The sequence below is a fragment of the Ochlerotatus camptorhynchus genome, unplaced genomic scaffold (assembly GCF_037179485.1).
Source record: "Ochlerotatus camptorhynchus isolate MF236.1 unplaced genomic scaffold, CSIRO-AGI_Acam_v1.1 ptg000232l, whole genome shotgun sequence".
Lineage (NCBI taxonomy): Eukaryota > Metazoa > Arthropoda > Insecta > Diptera > Culicidae > Ochlerotatus > Ochlerotatus camptorhynchus.
In genome coordinates, this window is record NW_027040722.1 from 6,677,831 (window position 1) to 6,692,039 (window position 14,209).

Genomic DNA, 14,209 nt, shown 5'->3' on the forward strand with positions numbered 1-14,209 from the left:
CTGTGGGGGGTGTCGTTTACAAAGCCAAACAAATATGTTGCCCGAATCGACTTTCTCCGTTTGAGGCAGCATATTTTTTTTTGTATCACGCACACCAGTGGAAAGTCGATTTAAATCGATCACCGCTTGAGTTTTCTACTGCGCTGCTGGCTGGGTGTATCGGTCGGTGGTGCTTTGGTATTGGTGCCAGAAGACTTGTCCACCGCTGCTGTTCATCTTTGGTTGGTGTAGTAAAAGTGAAAGAGAACTGAAGACTGAAGCTTTCAAAGCGCGGACTGCCGCCGAAAAGAAGAGTCGTTTTTCCAATCCCGAGTGCGCCGAGGGTTCCATCCATCGATTGAGGAAAAAGTTGTCCATTTTGTACAAAAATTAGAACACTGTGAAGCCTTAAAGTGCCCTTCAAATGGGACAATTTCGGTAGCGAATGCATTTTATTGTTCGTTGTCGATTGTACAAAACGGAGTAGTTCCATGAATTTGGTCGAAAAGTGCTAAATTTTCCCCATTTTTCCGGGAGGGTGCGGGATAGACGAAGTTCGTGGCCGTGAAAAAAAGTCCGAGTAGCAAATAGCGCTAGGAGTGAAGTAACCTAGAAGCAAGTGATTTTCGGACGAGGTCAGATGTTAGCATAAAACGCGCGGTTTTTGTTTCGTTGAAATTTTACCAATTGTCGAATATTTTACACACAGAGACTTACGAGCCCCGTCATGGCTACTGCTGCAGCTATCCTCTGTGGGTCGCAGTGGTGGTAGAGTGAGTTGGCGCTGTTCTGCTTTTTTTTTTCTCCTGCCGGTCCTCGTCGGTGGTGCTCCAGCTTTCTAGGGAAGGACCCCCAAGGAAACCGCAAAAAAAGGTAAGAGAAAAGGCTGGGAAGGAAAGACGAGTACGGCGACGGATTCATTCCGCACACCCCACCCTCTTTCGTATTTTTATTCGTATTCTCTTCCTCGTCAAAAATGTCCCCCTTTTTCGCTTTGATGACACTTTTACAGCTAGGTTGCGAACGTTGGAAATCGAGCGCTGCATGTAAAAGTAGGTGCTATGTTCGGTTGTGTGTGAATTTTTCTTCCATGTGTGTGAGTGAATGATGGAGGGTTGTTGTGTGTTGGTGTGCTTATGTTGATGCTACTTCGGAGTGTCGGGTCTTTTGCAAAGCAGTGCTGCCAGATACTAGATGACATATCAAGACCAACGTGTGAAAAGGGGCGATGAGCCACATGGTGCCATTTGATTTGGCTTCAGAGGTTGCATTCAAAGTGTTTTGTTACTTTTAAGAGTTGGTTGGAAATGTTATCTAATATCAACATGAAGCTTTAGTGTGATAATTTACTAGCTAGAGGGGTTGATTTTTGGGCGATAAAATATTACCAATATAATAGTGGAGAATTAATTTTTTTTCCCGAAATAGGTACATAACGAATGGAAACGACTCATTTCGCAAACAAAAACATTAAAATTTCGAAATCAAAATTTGAGAGACAAAGACTTCATCAATCACCGATTACCTAAACCGTGACTTCTCAAAGTGTGTCATCTAAATTCTAAATGTATTTCGACAGTGAGCATGCATAAGGGCGTATACGCGATGATCCATTTTCTCTTTGCATTGCTACAGCTAAGCGAAACAATTTTCTAGAATTTATTCAATGCAGAATTGTAACAGGTTGTATTAGCTATCAAAAGCAACAGCAAACGCAACGAGAAACGAGAAAAATCTAGCGAGTTATTAACAAAAGATACAATCGACGAATAAAATCGATCATCGCGTTTACGCCCTTATGCATGTTCACTGTCAAAATAATAGTTATTTGCATGCATATGAGAAGAGGTGTTGATGATAGTTTTCTTATAAAAATAATGTGCCAACTTAAATACAACAATAAATAACATCAATTTTAAAAGAACTTACGTTTTTTTATTAAATTACGTTAAATTGAATAAAAACCTGAAAATTAGAACGTTTGATCTGGGAATTTCAAAATGAAATTTCAGTGGTCACCCTAATTTTCACCATATTTTTAAGTGGCAGGGGACCAAGGGGTAGGTCACTCCGCACACCAATCTTGGCTCATATTATTTGTCAGTTTGCCTCAAGTGTGCCGCAGGTGTGCCGATTGTACCGGTTATACAGCAAGCTGCAATTGTTTGTAAAATACCCATCCCGGCAACCCGGTATTTCTGACACCTTGAAAGTTTTGGTTTGAAATCGCAATGTTAAATCGGAATCAGGATAACGCGGGAAGTGGCGGGTGTGCGAAATTTTGGTGTTTTGCGTTGATAGGATAGTAAAAGTCCTGTGTTTTAGGGTTTTAAAATGCCCTCAAAGGCAGACCAGAAACCTAGGCTTTCGTAATGTGAAAAGCAACGGTCTATCAGCGGCCGGTAAGAGTTGGAACCGGTGTGGAATATTGTTAGAGACCGTCTATAGAGGACGATGAATAGACTTCTGTAGTGTGTTTTGTGTGAGTTGCAGCAATATTTGAATTAAGGTACTAATGGGATCTGACTAACTGGCGCTTTCTCTTGAGCCCACTTTAGAACCTACATTTATTTAGATATATAAGTAAACTGCTGGTCTGAGTTTCTCTGGTATATTCAATTAGAGGATGTTCCTGAATGTACAGTCAAACAGCACGTAATGTTGTGAACAACTTCAATGACAGTTCTGAAGAACTTTGAGATTTGAGCGTAATTGCTTTTGTGAACAAACACGTCAATCGCCGATTTCTCGCGAATAAAAGAACAATCTTGCAAACAAACTATACCAAATGATAGAGAAACCATTCCTCTACCTATTTGTGTTATTAGTTTTTGAGATTGAGCCTTAATTCGCAAGAAGTCGGTAAATAACGTGTTTGTTTACAAAAGCAATTACGCCCTAATCTCGAAGTTCTCCGGAGTTGCCCAGCAGTGCTCCGATTTTATTTACAACAATCCAATGCCTACGAGATTGTGTCGTGTGCCGATGGATGTGCCCAAACTGTTCCGAATCTAATTTCGGCATAATGTGCTGAGTGACTTACCCCTTGCAGGGGACACAAAGATCTTGTTAGAGTACCTAATCACTGAATTATTTTACATAGTAGTAAGTTTTTTTTTTTTTTCCTTTGGTTTGTTTTTTCCGTCGATCTTGTTTTCTATGCTGAGCACCAATGCTACCGACGTGCCAGGAAGGCAGCTCCCACACCTGGACCCTACCTATCGACCCATCAACTCATGAACCGGGGACCAACGGCTTTACTTCCCATCCGAAGGAAGGCGTGATCAGAGATGTTATGCCTCAGAACATCCCGGTGGCGCCGACTGGGATTGAACCCAGGCCTGCTGGGGTGAGAGGTAATCACGCTTACCACTACACCACCGGCGTCGTTATATAGTAGTAAGTTATGATAATAATAAAATAGCCTTTGTCATACGTTGTTCAAACCTCTTCCGAGTCAGACCTACTTTTATTAGATCTCAAAATTAGCGATGCCCAGTGTATCGAAATCTCCTTGTTATTTGATTGACATTTTAGTGCTTTTCGGCCGTAGTTCATCATTAGGATAGTCCGGGTATAGACTACCTGGAAAACCTGGTAAATCAGTTAATTCATTTTCTTGCCTGAAAAATCAGGGAATCTCAGAAAATGCAGAATTTTTTTCTAATCAGAATATTAATATGGCTGACCTCGACAAGAGTACGCACTTAGTTTTAAAACTCAAGTATCTTTTTTACCATAACATTTAGTTTTATTTTTTAATAAGTGAGTCGATTCCGCTTTACTCTACACGATCGAGGATGGTGAGAAATTCAAATGTTAAATTTTAAATAGAATTGGGAACTTGTGTTTGCTAACTTGGGTAGTAATTACTGTTATTATCTGCAAAAAATAACTTCCATTGGGTTAGGACACATCCCTGAGTTTTGAACTGTGATCGGAGGGTTAGTAAAAAGTAATTTCAATCTTTTATTAGACGCTAGACGGTTTTGGTTGTGGCAAAATTTAACCTCCTACTCACCTAGTAGGTTAAATGGTGTATCTCTGAGCAGATTCTATACCTAATGGACTCTGACATAGTTTAACCTCCAATTAGATTGGTGCGTCTCTTGATGAACATTGAATTTAGTTTTGTCCAACAAACATCAAACCTTTGTCGTTTTGGAGTACCTTTAAGTAAATACAATAATGGTAAAAGGTTAAGAAAAGAGGATGATCTTTTTTGAATACTTGTAGTTCTAGTTTCTTATTGTGTGATTAACAGCTTGATAAGCTCAGATAATAAACAACGCAACTTGAATTTAGGATAATGGTCTTGTTTGAATGGACGACTTTAAGGGTGGCATTATTGAGTATTCTGGATCTTTAAATGCTTAAAAGCCTGGTTACGTCCTAGTAAGTTTTATTATTGTGACATTTTAAATTTAATTCAGTTTGGACGAGTTTGAACTTCTTAGAGTAATTACTTGAAAGTTGTTCTAAAAGATACAATATGCGTCACAGTCACATTTTTGATAGTCAAACATTAAACTGGTCAAATAGAATCGAAATTTTATTCGTCAGAGGACTTATGTTAAACAATAATAAGTGGATCAATATTAAAATACTGAGAATTTGTGTTGTGACAAAGGTTGCCAGAAATAGCAACATACCTTCCCTCGATATCGATCACGGTATCAGCAAATTTGATAGATAGTATTGTCTCTGTGGACATTGTTCGTTTTTTACAACTCGGCAGATTATCTTGTTATTGTTGTGTGTTGGAATTACGATAACCGAACTTCATTGCAAGCTTATCTTTTGCCTAGATAGTTGCCGAGCACTTGGCGGTAAAAATCTCGGCAATTGGATGTATACGGAACCCGGTCGCGGACTAGCGCATTAACCTGAAGTATTTTCTTGCTGAGCTGGGTCTCAACATGTGCAGGTGCTCAAAAAATACATTTTATAACGGGTTTTAAAGACAAGTGTTTCAAATGCTAGATGGAGGGGAACCAGATGAATTTCTGCCTCAAGCGTAAAATTCGGAAACAGTCAGAAAAGTAACTACTAGGGGTGAGAAATTTTCCATGCCAAGGACCTCTCCTCGTAACATGGAGTAAATCGAAGTAAGAAACTGATCATGAATTTGATGAAAACATTACGGTGATTAAGCAAGTCGTTTTTGCTTATTGATATCAAAAATTTAATGGTTATCGTTTGTTTAACACATCGCTATTAATTATAGTAACACTGGACTAGTGGTTACCGCTTGAACTGATTTTCTTGCGTTTGTGTCATGTTCAAAACTTGTAAATTAAGAAAAATTGGGATAGTTGTGGATTTTTTTGAAAAACGACTGAAAAATCAGGGAATTTGATTTACTTCATTAAGTCGACACCCTCACTGAAACAAAATCCATTGGAAAAAATATTATATTGCCGGTTTAAATTAAATACCTTCACCAATAGATTTTTGCGGAAAACAATCTAATTTATTTTTACTATTATTTCTATCAAAATTACTATGCATTTTGAGCATGCATAGTAGTTTTGCCAAAATCATAGTAAACTCGGGTGAGAAAACGATGATAGAGATTTTCTTCAAAATCTCATCGAATTTTTCGTCATGACAAAATGTGACATAGTTGTGATCATCGTAATTACTAGCTCATTTATTGCTTTTAAAGTTGCTTGTACCGAGAAAATCGTAATAATATATTGACTCTACCGATTACCTTCGGTTACATTTAATCTAAATCAGTTGAAAATGTAGATGCAAAAACCGCAATAGAATTATTCTCATGAGTGCTTGATCATTGGAAAATGACAAGAAAACTAATGATATAACTAATACCAGCTCTGGACTCTTTATCAAATCTAACGGTACGTATGGAAAGGTGAATAAATTTAGAAGTCATCTTTGACAGAAATATTTCAATTTTTGTTTAAACTCGTTCAGAAAAGAGAGGTAAAGCGCGGGTTGTGCTTAGTAGGACGGAAATCAGATCAATCCCCTATCGCGTGAGATCTTTCATTGAAAATGACATTTACCAGCCCTGGGCGTGATAAATTCCCGAAAAAAAATAATTATAATATAACAACGAAATTACAATGATTTTTACTGTTGAATTTCGTGTACATTAAAATTTATTGTTAAATTATTGTACGGGAGAAAAAATGGATTTCGATTTTTAACGATACAATGCTCAAACAACGAAAATTAGTGTGATGAGATCAAATTTGTTCGAGAAAAATCACTTTTTTATATTGTTAAGATGCTTAACAACCCCCCTTTTTTACTGTAAATTTCTCAAATACCATGATTTTCATTGTTGTGAACCATGAATTACGTTGTGATTTTATGGTGATGGACAAAAATGTCCAATGTTTTGACAGTAAATAACATGGTTACAATGACAATACTTAAGGTGATTCCTTGTAGAGTCCACAAATGGCGGTCACGTAGGCTATACATGCACTTCACTTCCACTTCGAATTTTCTATTACTCAAATCTCGGAAATCAATGCCCCAATTCATTTGAAATTGCTACTTCATGTATGTTGCACTGCAGCAAACATGGAGTAACAATTTGAATGTTGCACGTGTCGTACAAGCTGATATTTGGGCACTTAAAGTTTCGAAGTGGTCACGAGAATAAGTATGTCACAGCGAATCACTTTAAATAAAATTTAATCATCTTATTTTCTTGGTTATTACCCTTACCACCATACTGGCAGCACTGCTCCGCTCTCGGTCCACCAACAACAACAGCTGGTGCGCCGAAAAGGTGATCGTTCTTTTCACTCTTCCCGCAGTCCGCAACAAATCACTCACACACATGCAAGCAGCGTACTGAGCATAAACACACCAATACATTCGGGGGGAAATCCATCGTCGTAACGTTCCGATTCCGAGCCCGAACGCGAAATCGGCATTGCGCTTCGCTTCGATTCGAGGAGTGCGTGAAGAGAACAAAACAGATGACGTTTACCGAAACTGCGATCCCAAGACGGTGTATAGTCACTATATTCATAGTCTGGCGAATACACAAATCCGGTGGCACCACGTGAAAATGCTCAAGCTTTTGCAGAATTTTTAACAAATTTTATCACCACAAATCATCAATATAAATACTTAAAATTTTATACTGATTAAGAAAGAAATGTTTTTAGCAAAATATCGATGATCCTAAAATTTATCAACGCGTACTTGCAGTGAACTTCCTCACTTTTCTATTGGAAAATTGGAAGGAGCGTCCTCGGGAGCGTCAATGTTGCCCAAAAGAACGCATTGAAGAATTGCCCCCAAACATTATTTTTATTAGACTCTAAGTCTAGACTAACATTTGAAAGGGGCGTAAGAGCCAAAATGTAAGCAAACCATATTTTGCCACATATAGAGAGAATAGTTCACAAACTACTCGATAAACACGAAAATATAGAAGAAAATATCACTTCAAATCATCAAAAACATTTCTTCTTACATGGCGTATTTCCAACTTTCAACTCTATGATGCATCTGGTTGTTACGCCTTGCACCAGAACTACGAATTATATCGTTTTAATATGCCAAACTTATTGAGTCTGTAATATCTAGTCACGCCCGATTCATTTGAAATGCATCCGATTGATAGTTCACGTGTAAACAACGAACAAAAAGAAGGCCAAAAAATCTCCGGGCGTAATTCCACTCTCACAAAATTTGCGAACGAAGAACCAAGGCGGAACAACAAACAAAATATCCCGAGGGTGTACTTCCACGGCGTATCACCAGTGTTGGCAGTTCAAAGGGTGGATGATCCGGGGGGTAACAACATGTATGAAATTATCAGGGCGTATGATGTTTTCTTCTCGATTTCACGACAAAGAAAACTTTTTTTGAGTTTTTAGTGATGCATGATGATAGATTACACTATTAACTATATGTCAAGCTTATAAAATCATACAGAAAATGGAAAGTCGTGAAATAGGATTAATTTTTAGGTCATCAAAATTCAGAAGCGATTTTCTCGATATGGTCATTTTGGAATTACGCCCTTTTCAAATGTTAGTCTAGAAGTCTTGATTTTTGATACATTGAATTACCGCATGATCACAACACTTCCGCCACACATTGATCCAATAAGAAAATGCCATGCTCGATTGGCTCTGGCAAGTGACTATGTTCAAATTGACTGCCGTCATTGTATCCGCCGGACTATGAATATAGCAACTGTAAGACGGTGATGCTCGTTTGTGTTTGTGGGGTGGTTGACAGACAGAAAGAAACAGACTGCTGTCAAAAAGCTTGGTGCTGTCTCGCTTCGATTCTAGGCTTGTAGCATAGAACATTGTTCAATGGGTGCTCAACCCATTGAAGGAACAATAACATTATTATGTTCCTATGCCTGCCTGCACGGCATTTACCGCTCTTAGGTACGTTTTGAGGGGAGTGACTTTTTGCTGGGCTACATATGTGTAGAAGAATTTCCTACGCTTTCGTTTTCTTGTTATTATCCGCTTTGTTGTTGGTTGGCTGTTAGCAGGATTCAATTTGTCCGTTGTACAATCTAGAAATAAGCGGAAGCGATCTTCTGAAATCAACGACGCGGTTAGATTTGATTTTTGAAATTTCTATTCTGTGTCAGGTCTTCTTCTTTTAGGTAAATATGATCCAAGCGTCATTGATTTGAACGATAGTCAATTCAATGTACACATAGAAGAAGGTACCGTGGATGGAGTTTTAGCCGGTATTCCTTTTTCCCAATTCCTAGATCATTGATAGTTAAAAAACTGACCACCATATATATTTCTTAAATCTTTTAAAACATGTTGCATTTAATTTGGTTGCTGTTGGCACGATCAAAAATAGAGACGAAAAAAAAAATTACGCAAATGCAGAATTGAGTGTACTCAAGAAGTGCAAGATTCCTTAATCCTTACACTATTTCCAGAACAACATGTGAAAAGGGCATACAAGCTTTTTGTAAACAAACCTTCTTATGCCCTTTTCTCGCCACCCATATGACACCAACGCTAACCTTTCACATCACCGGGTAGGGGACACTTTCCCCTTTCCGATGATATTGCTGGTTTGCGTGGGCGACCCTCGGTTGGTGAGAAAAGGGCCTACAAAGGTTTGTTTACAAAAAGCTTGTATGCCCTTTTCACATGTTGTTCTGGATTTAGGGTATGACGTAATTATTAGAAAATTTCTGCGGACAAGCTAGAGCAATCATGGATAAACACTGAATCATCGATTATGCAAAGTGCCCATTATGTCAAACGTACCAGACCCAAATGTAAACAAACAAACAAAGAGATATTGACAGGATTCTTATTCTAGGAGGAAATATCCAAGAGAAATCGGAGTGAATAAAGAACATCACTTGGCGTTGGTTTGCTAGCTGAAGCTGTTGGAGGAATAAAGAAGAATTGGATAATTATGTTGAATCTAATGAGGAAACGGAGTACGGAGGATGGATTCAGGAAACGAAACAACAAACTGGAATAGAACTGGTATTCAAATGCACGGTCGGTAAATACTATTATTTGAAGTTAGAAGTCGATGACTGGCAGAAGCGACAAGCCGAATGGCTTTCTTCTGCTCGAATCAAAGCATATTGGATCTCTACACGCAAAATGGATCTACGTAGATCCTTTGTTGGTTTTTTTTTTTAATAAAAGGGAAGCTTTGTTAATTTTTTTAAATTTCTGTTCGGGATCTCAAAAACCTATCGACTTTTAAATCCATCAACTAGTTATAGTTGAAACAGTTATAGATAACAAATTGATCAGCAGAGCAATATGGCGAAGAATTAGGACGAGATGAACCAGAGGGTCCCTTTTTTGCCATAGTAATTTCCATGTAAACTTGCATTTCGCAGTAATCGCTTCTTTGGTCGAGCAATGTATCGCAAATGTCATGCGCAATGTCGTATCTAGATACAAGAAACTACTTCATATTGAAAAATGAAATTACGTTCGCAAAAACAACAACAACAACAACTGTCACTGGACGTTACTTTGAAAGATCTCTCTGCTTGGCCGTGTTGGAGCGGTTGGAGCGCACCACGCACGCACATCGTCTCACTCATGTGTCAAACTCAGAGCCATTCATACAGTACAAGATTCGCATGATCAGAGAGAAGCAAGAACGAGAAAGAAGGACCCAGCCAGCACACCCGGCGAGCACCAACACAGTCATCCACAGGCAGAAGCGAGAAGTCTGTTCGACGACGACGGTGAGCTGTGGCTGTGAGGCCTCCTGTGGCAAAAGTGTTGAAGCCAGAGAGTACCGACCGTCCAAAGAAGAAGCATTACAGAATCGAATTTCAGACAGCCAGCTAGCAGGGAGCATCAGCAGCAAGTTTTCTGTGCACTGAGTAGTGAGTGGTGTGGTGAAGGAAAAAGGAAAACGAGGAAGAATTCACACCGTGTCGTGGCGGACATTTTTCACTCGCCATCGTCGTCGTATCCACCGGGCTGTGGTTGCGCGTGAAAATGTGCTGAAGAAGGTGGCTCCTTCCCGGACGGAGTAGTGTGAAAGTGGTTCCGGAACGGAACGGTCGATCCAACCCCCGCCTCCCCAAATGGAAGACTGTGAAATGTGGTGTGGGATTTTTAATTTTCTAGAGGAAATTTTGTAAGGAGCACCGTCACACGATCTTCGACCGCAGGTCGAATTGTGAAGAACGCAGAAAAAGCGATGACGGAGTAAAGATTTCCGCCACCGCAGCAGCAACAGAGCAGTAATTAAAAACGCGCCCCACGAAACGATGAAAATCGATAAAGACGTAAGTATTATAATGTGATCCGAGAAATCCTTCCTGCTGCTTCCCAGCTCCACAGACACAGCCCTGCACTATTTTGTCCGGGTGGTGCAGCCACACACGGTTGGCACAAGGGCTTCCCTCCGTATTACTTTATTTGGGTTTGATGCATTTTCAACTCTCCCCTTCGAATTTTTAATTTCTTCTCTTTCGAGCAATATTCTTGTGCGTCGCATATTTTCCAAAGGCTTCCCTCCCCGCGTACTGTACTCTACAGAGGCAGGCACTAATCCCCCTATGGGTTGTATACCAGAGAGCTTGGCGGTGTAAAATTAACTCGAAAAGAGAAATAGGGTGGCGAAGGTTAACTTGGTCAGTCGCGCTGCTGCCACCGGTTACTACGGTTCTCGTCGCGTATCGATTGTGCAAAGTGGAGAAGCAAAGGAAAGATGAAAAAAAATTGCACATGACAATCGGCTTCACTCGCCCCCGAGGGGGGAGGTCTTGGAGCCAGGGCGGTTTATATTTGACAGTTACTGCCAACTGTCAAACTCTACACCGTCGCTCGTTCGGTCAGTTCAGTTCAGTAGTATCCCGGTATCGTTTCGGCGGCCTCTCTGTTGTTCTCTCACCGCGTACTGTACCCTATTTTTATCGGTCGTGTGTGTGTGTGAGTTGTACAGTTTGCTTCTCGGTCAGGAGAGCAGCATATTCTGTAGGTTCAACATAGCAAGGAACACGGAAAAATGTTGACTTCGGAAGTTCCTTGATTGTCAAACTAGTATCCATGTGTGTTATTCTTTGGTACGTCAAGTAGGTATTACCGTGTTGCCAGCTCAGTTCATGGGTTTGGTTGATCACGATACGTTTAATTCACACCATGGTTTGTAAAAACGTGAAATTGATCCATATAATCTTAAAGAGTAGTTGCTGTAAACGTTCCCTGAGGTTTTTTTTTCTAGTCTGGCTGGAAGACCTCTGACTTCTAAACTTAGACAGGAAGAATCAAATGTGTTTAATAAACCGAGACGGGACAAGTATCTTCCGGTCCGAGGACGACTTGGCTTAAGATTTCCAATAAAATTCCAGTGCAACAGTAGCTGTACTACCCATATTCGTATAATATTATAGATTGAAAATCTAGTCAAGATTGGAGTGATATGCGATTATGGGCCATGTAGAACGATTCTACAATACAACCCTGCAAATTATTCATCGGAAATCAATTTCGGAAAATGTGTTCCCAGAATCACAGAATAGTAGTTAAATATGAAACCATGATTCTATCTATCGAGCAAAATACAAAATTAACAGCAACATAAACTAGCTAGCTAGCGAAACATCTCGTTTGACTCGAATAGTTTGCTTTCTACACTCTTTTGAAGACACTCTTTTTTTAAGATCTCGCTTTCGACGATTGATGATTGGAACATCTCCTTGCAAATATCGGAGATATTCGGCTGACGTCAACTGCTCTTCTTAAAGCCTTCAATTTCAATACTGCGTAAAATTGCAGCTCATTTCAGTTTTGCCCTATACATGTTAAAATCACTCATTCCATTGTCAGCTTCAATGCTTTTTTTATAGGTTGACTCTCCTTTATCTAGAAGCAGCGTGTGACCGAATGGCATGGTTTACACATGTTCCCACAGACGCATGAATGGTGAAAACCTGCCGAAAGCCTCTTGGAGCTGAAGAAAACATCCCGTTCTGTACGATAACCTGTGATTGGCTAAGTCTAGTTAAATCTTCGCATATCAAGCTTATTGCTTATCGCATGGCTTTTTAGGAACTGACACGCGCCCCGAGCAAAGCTGGCGATCCAATTGAAATCAAACTTTGCTGTTATGATGTAACTTGTTTTGATTGATTTTCGTATGGTCTTGTTGGTAAGTATTAACATTTATTAAATTTCAAAAGGTCCTATCTGCATTGATCGATTCTCTTAATCGAGTTTCTCTTTCGTTAATAACTCAGCTGCAAAACCTTTCTCTGTTGTATTTGACATTTTGGACGCTAGATAAAAACATCCTTTATCAAACTATGTGGTAAAATTAGCACGGAATCTTATTATAATAGGATCAAGACAAACAAATTAATTTAACTTTACTATCTTGATTAGTTCAAGTTTAATATGACCTCGAAACGCAGCAACGATAATTTGTTGAATCAGATCGAGTCCAATTCTGGTGTCCGGGAAAGAGAACACGATCCTCAGTTGGGTATATTTTCGACGCACAAGCTTGTTGGTGGTGGCAGTGTGTGTACTCCTTTCGTCGATGGGAACTGCATGGAATCACCTAAACCCTGTAAACTTATTGCAGCAGCCCAAAATTCAAACAGTTCGGACTATGGTGCAGACAATATTATTAAAATTCATATCTAAAGCACGTCAGTCCAAGATCTGCAGAATAATACAGGGGAAACATGTCAGAAGGGTCTAACTCGAAACGGTGGATCGTCAGTTTCTTACGAATGACAACACACCCACTCAAACTGAACTAAATCATATGACAGAGAAATGTGCGTTCTATGAGCTGGTGTAGTCAGATTCCGTGGGTGTGTAATTGTTTACCTTTTGAGTTATACTCTTCTGACATGTTTCCCCTGAATACATGATCTAGTTGAAGGCATCATATTCGAGAGTCGTCTCTTGCACTTTCATTCAGTTGGAGTTGGAGTTCTTCAAACTAGCTTAGCTAACCGTCATGAAGTCATTATTTGAATAACCTCTGATTCAGCTGACATAGTGTAGAAATATGTGAAGGATTGTTTGATTAAATAGTTGATCAGTAGAATGTCTTCTGAATAATTCTTCAATCCGAATCCATGTAAAAATATAGAAGTGGCTTTGAGGTCAGTGACCGTGTCTGAATTTGCATTAACTTCAAAAAAAAAAAAAAATTGGGAACTATTTGAAGAAGTACCATGAATCCGATTGAAGCGATTTGGACGGGGAGAGTAGGAATGCCAACTCCCTGTTGATAACATTTCGTGGATAAAGGCCGGGTTCTTCTCCCCACTCAAAGGGGCATCTTCCTGTTTGGGGGTTTGTCTTTTTGACCAATTGGCGATCAAGTTGCTGAAAGGAGATTCTTTACTGTTCCGTAGATACGTATAGGCGACTTTGCCTATCGATCTACCCAATCCGTTTTTGGCCCTTCATACAGCGACATGTTGAGGACAAGCAGAGGTTAAGCTTGATCAAGATAAACAGAGAAGAGAGCCCACTGCTATCGGACTTAGTTTCCGTGCTACAATGGGTGGTAAACCACTATCATCGTCATCATCACTTTGAAGAAGTACCATGAATCGAGAGGAAATATTCAGAGCTTCGGAGAAGAGTTAAGAATATCAGGAAAACTGCGGGAGCTTAAGGAAAATTCCGTGTGTTTTAGGGGAGTCCAGAGAACTCTAATTTATTGAGAAGTTCAAAGAACTTCTGGGGAGTAAAGAGTTCCAACTAGTGGTAAGCGTGATTATCTCTCACCCCAGCAG

The 14,209-nt window shown here is 39.7% G+C and overlaps 1 protein-coding gene across 3 annotated transcripts in view; it reads left to right on the top strand.

Annotated features, from left to right (window-relative positions):
• The first annotated feature begins 266 nt into the window (after positions 1 to 266).
• Positions 267 to 14,209, top strand: part of E2f1 (E2F transcription factor 1) — a 57,239-nt gene continuing 43,296 nt past the window's right edge. Inside the window, exon 1 of one of the 3 annotated variants that reach the window (XM_065225665.1) lies at positions 267 to 852. The gene's annotated coding sequence lies outside the window, so the exon portion shown is untranslated. Of the gene's footprint in view, positions 853 to 10,181; positions 10,740 to 14,209 lie in introns of those variants that run through there. The other 2 variants (XM_065225666.1, XM_065225662.1) reach the window with 2 other exon arrangements.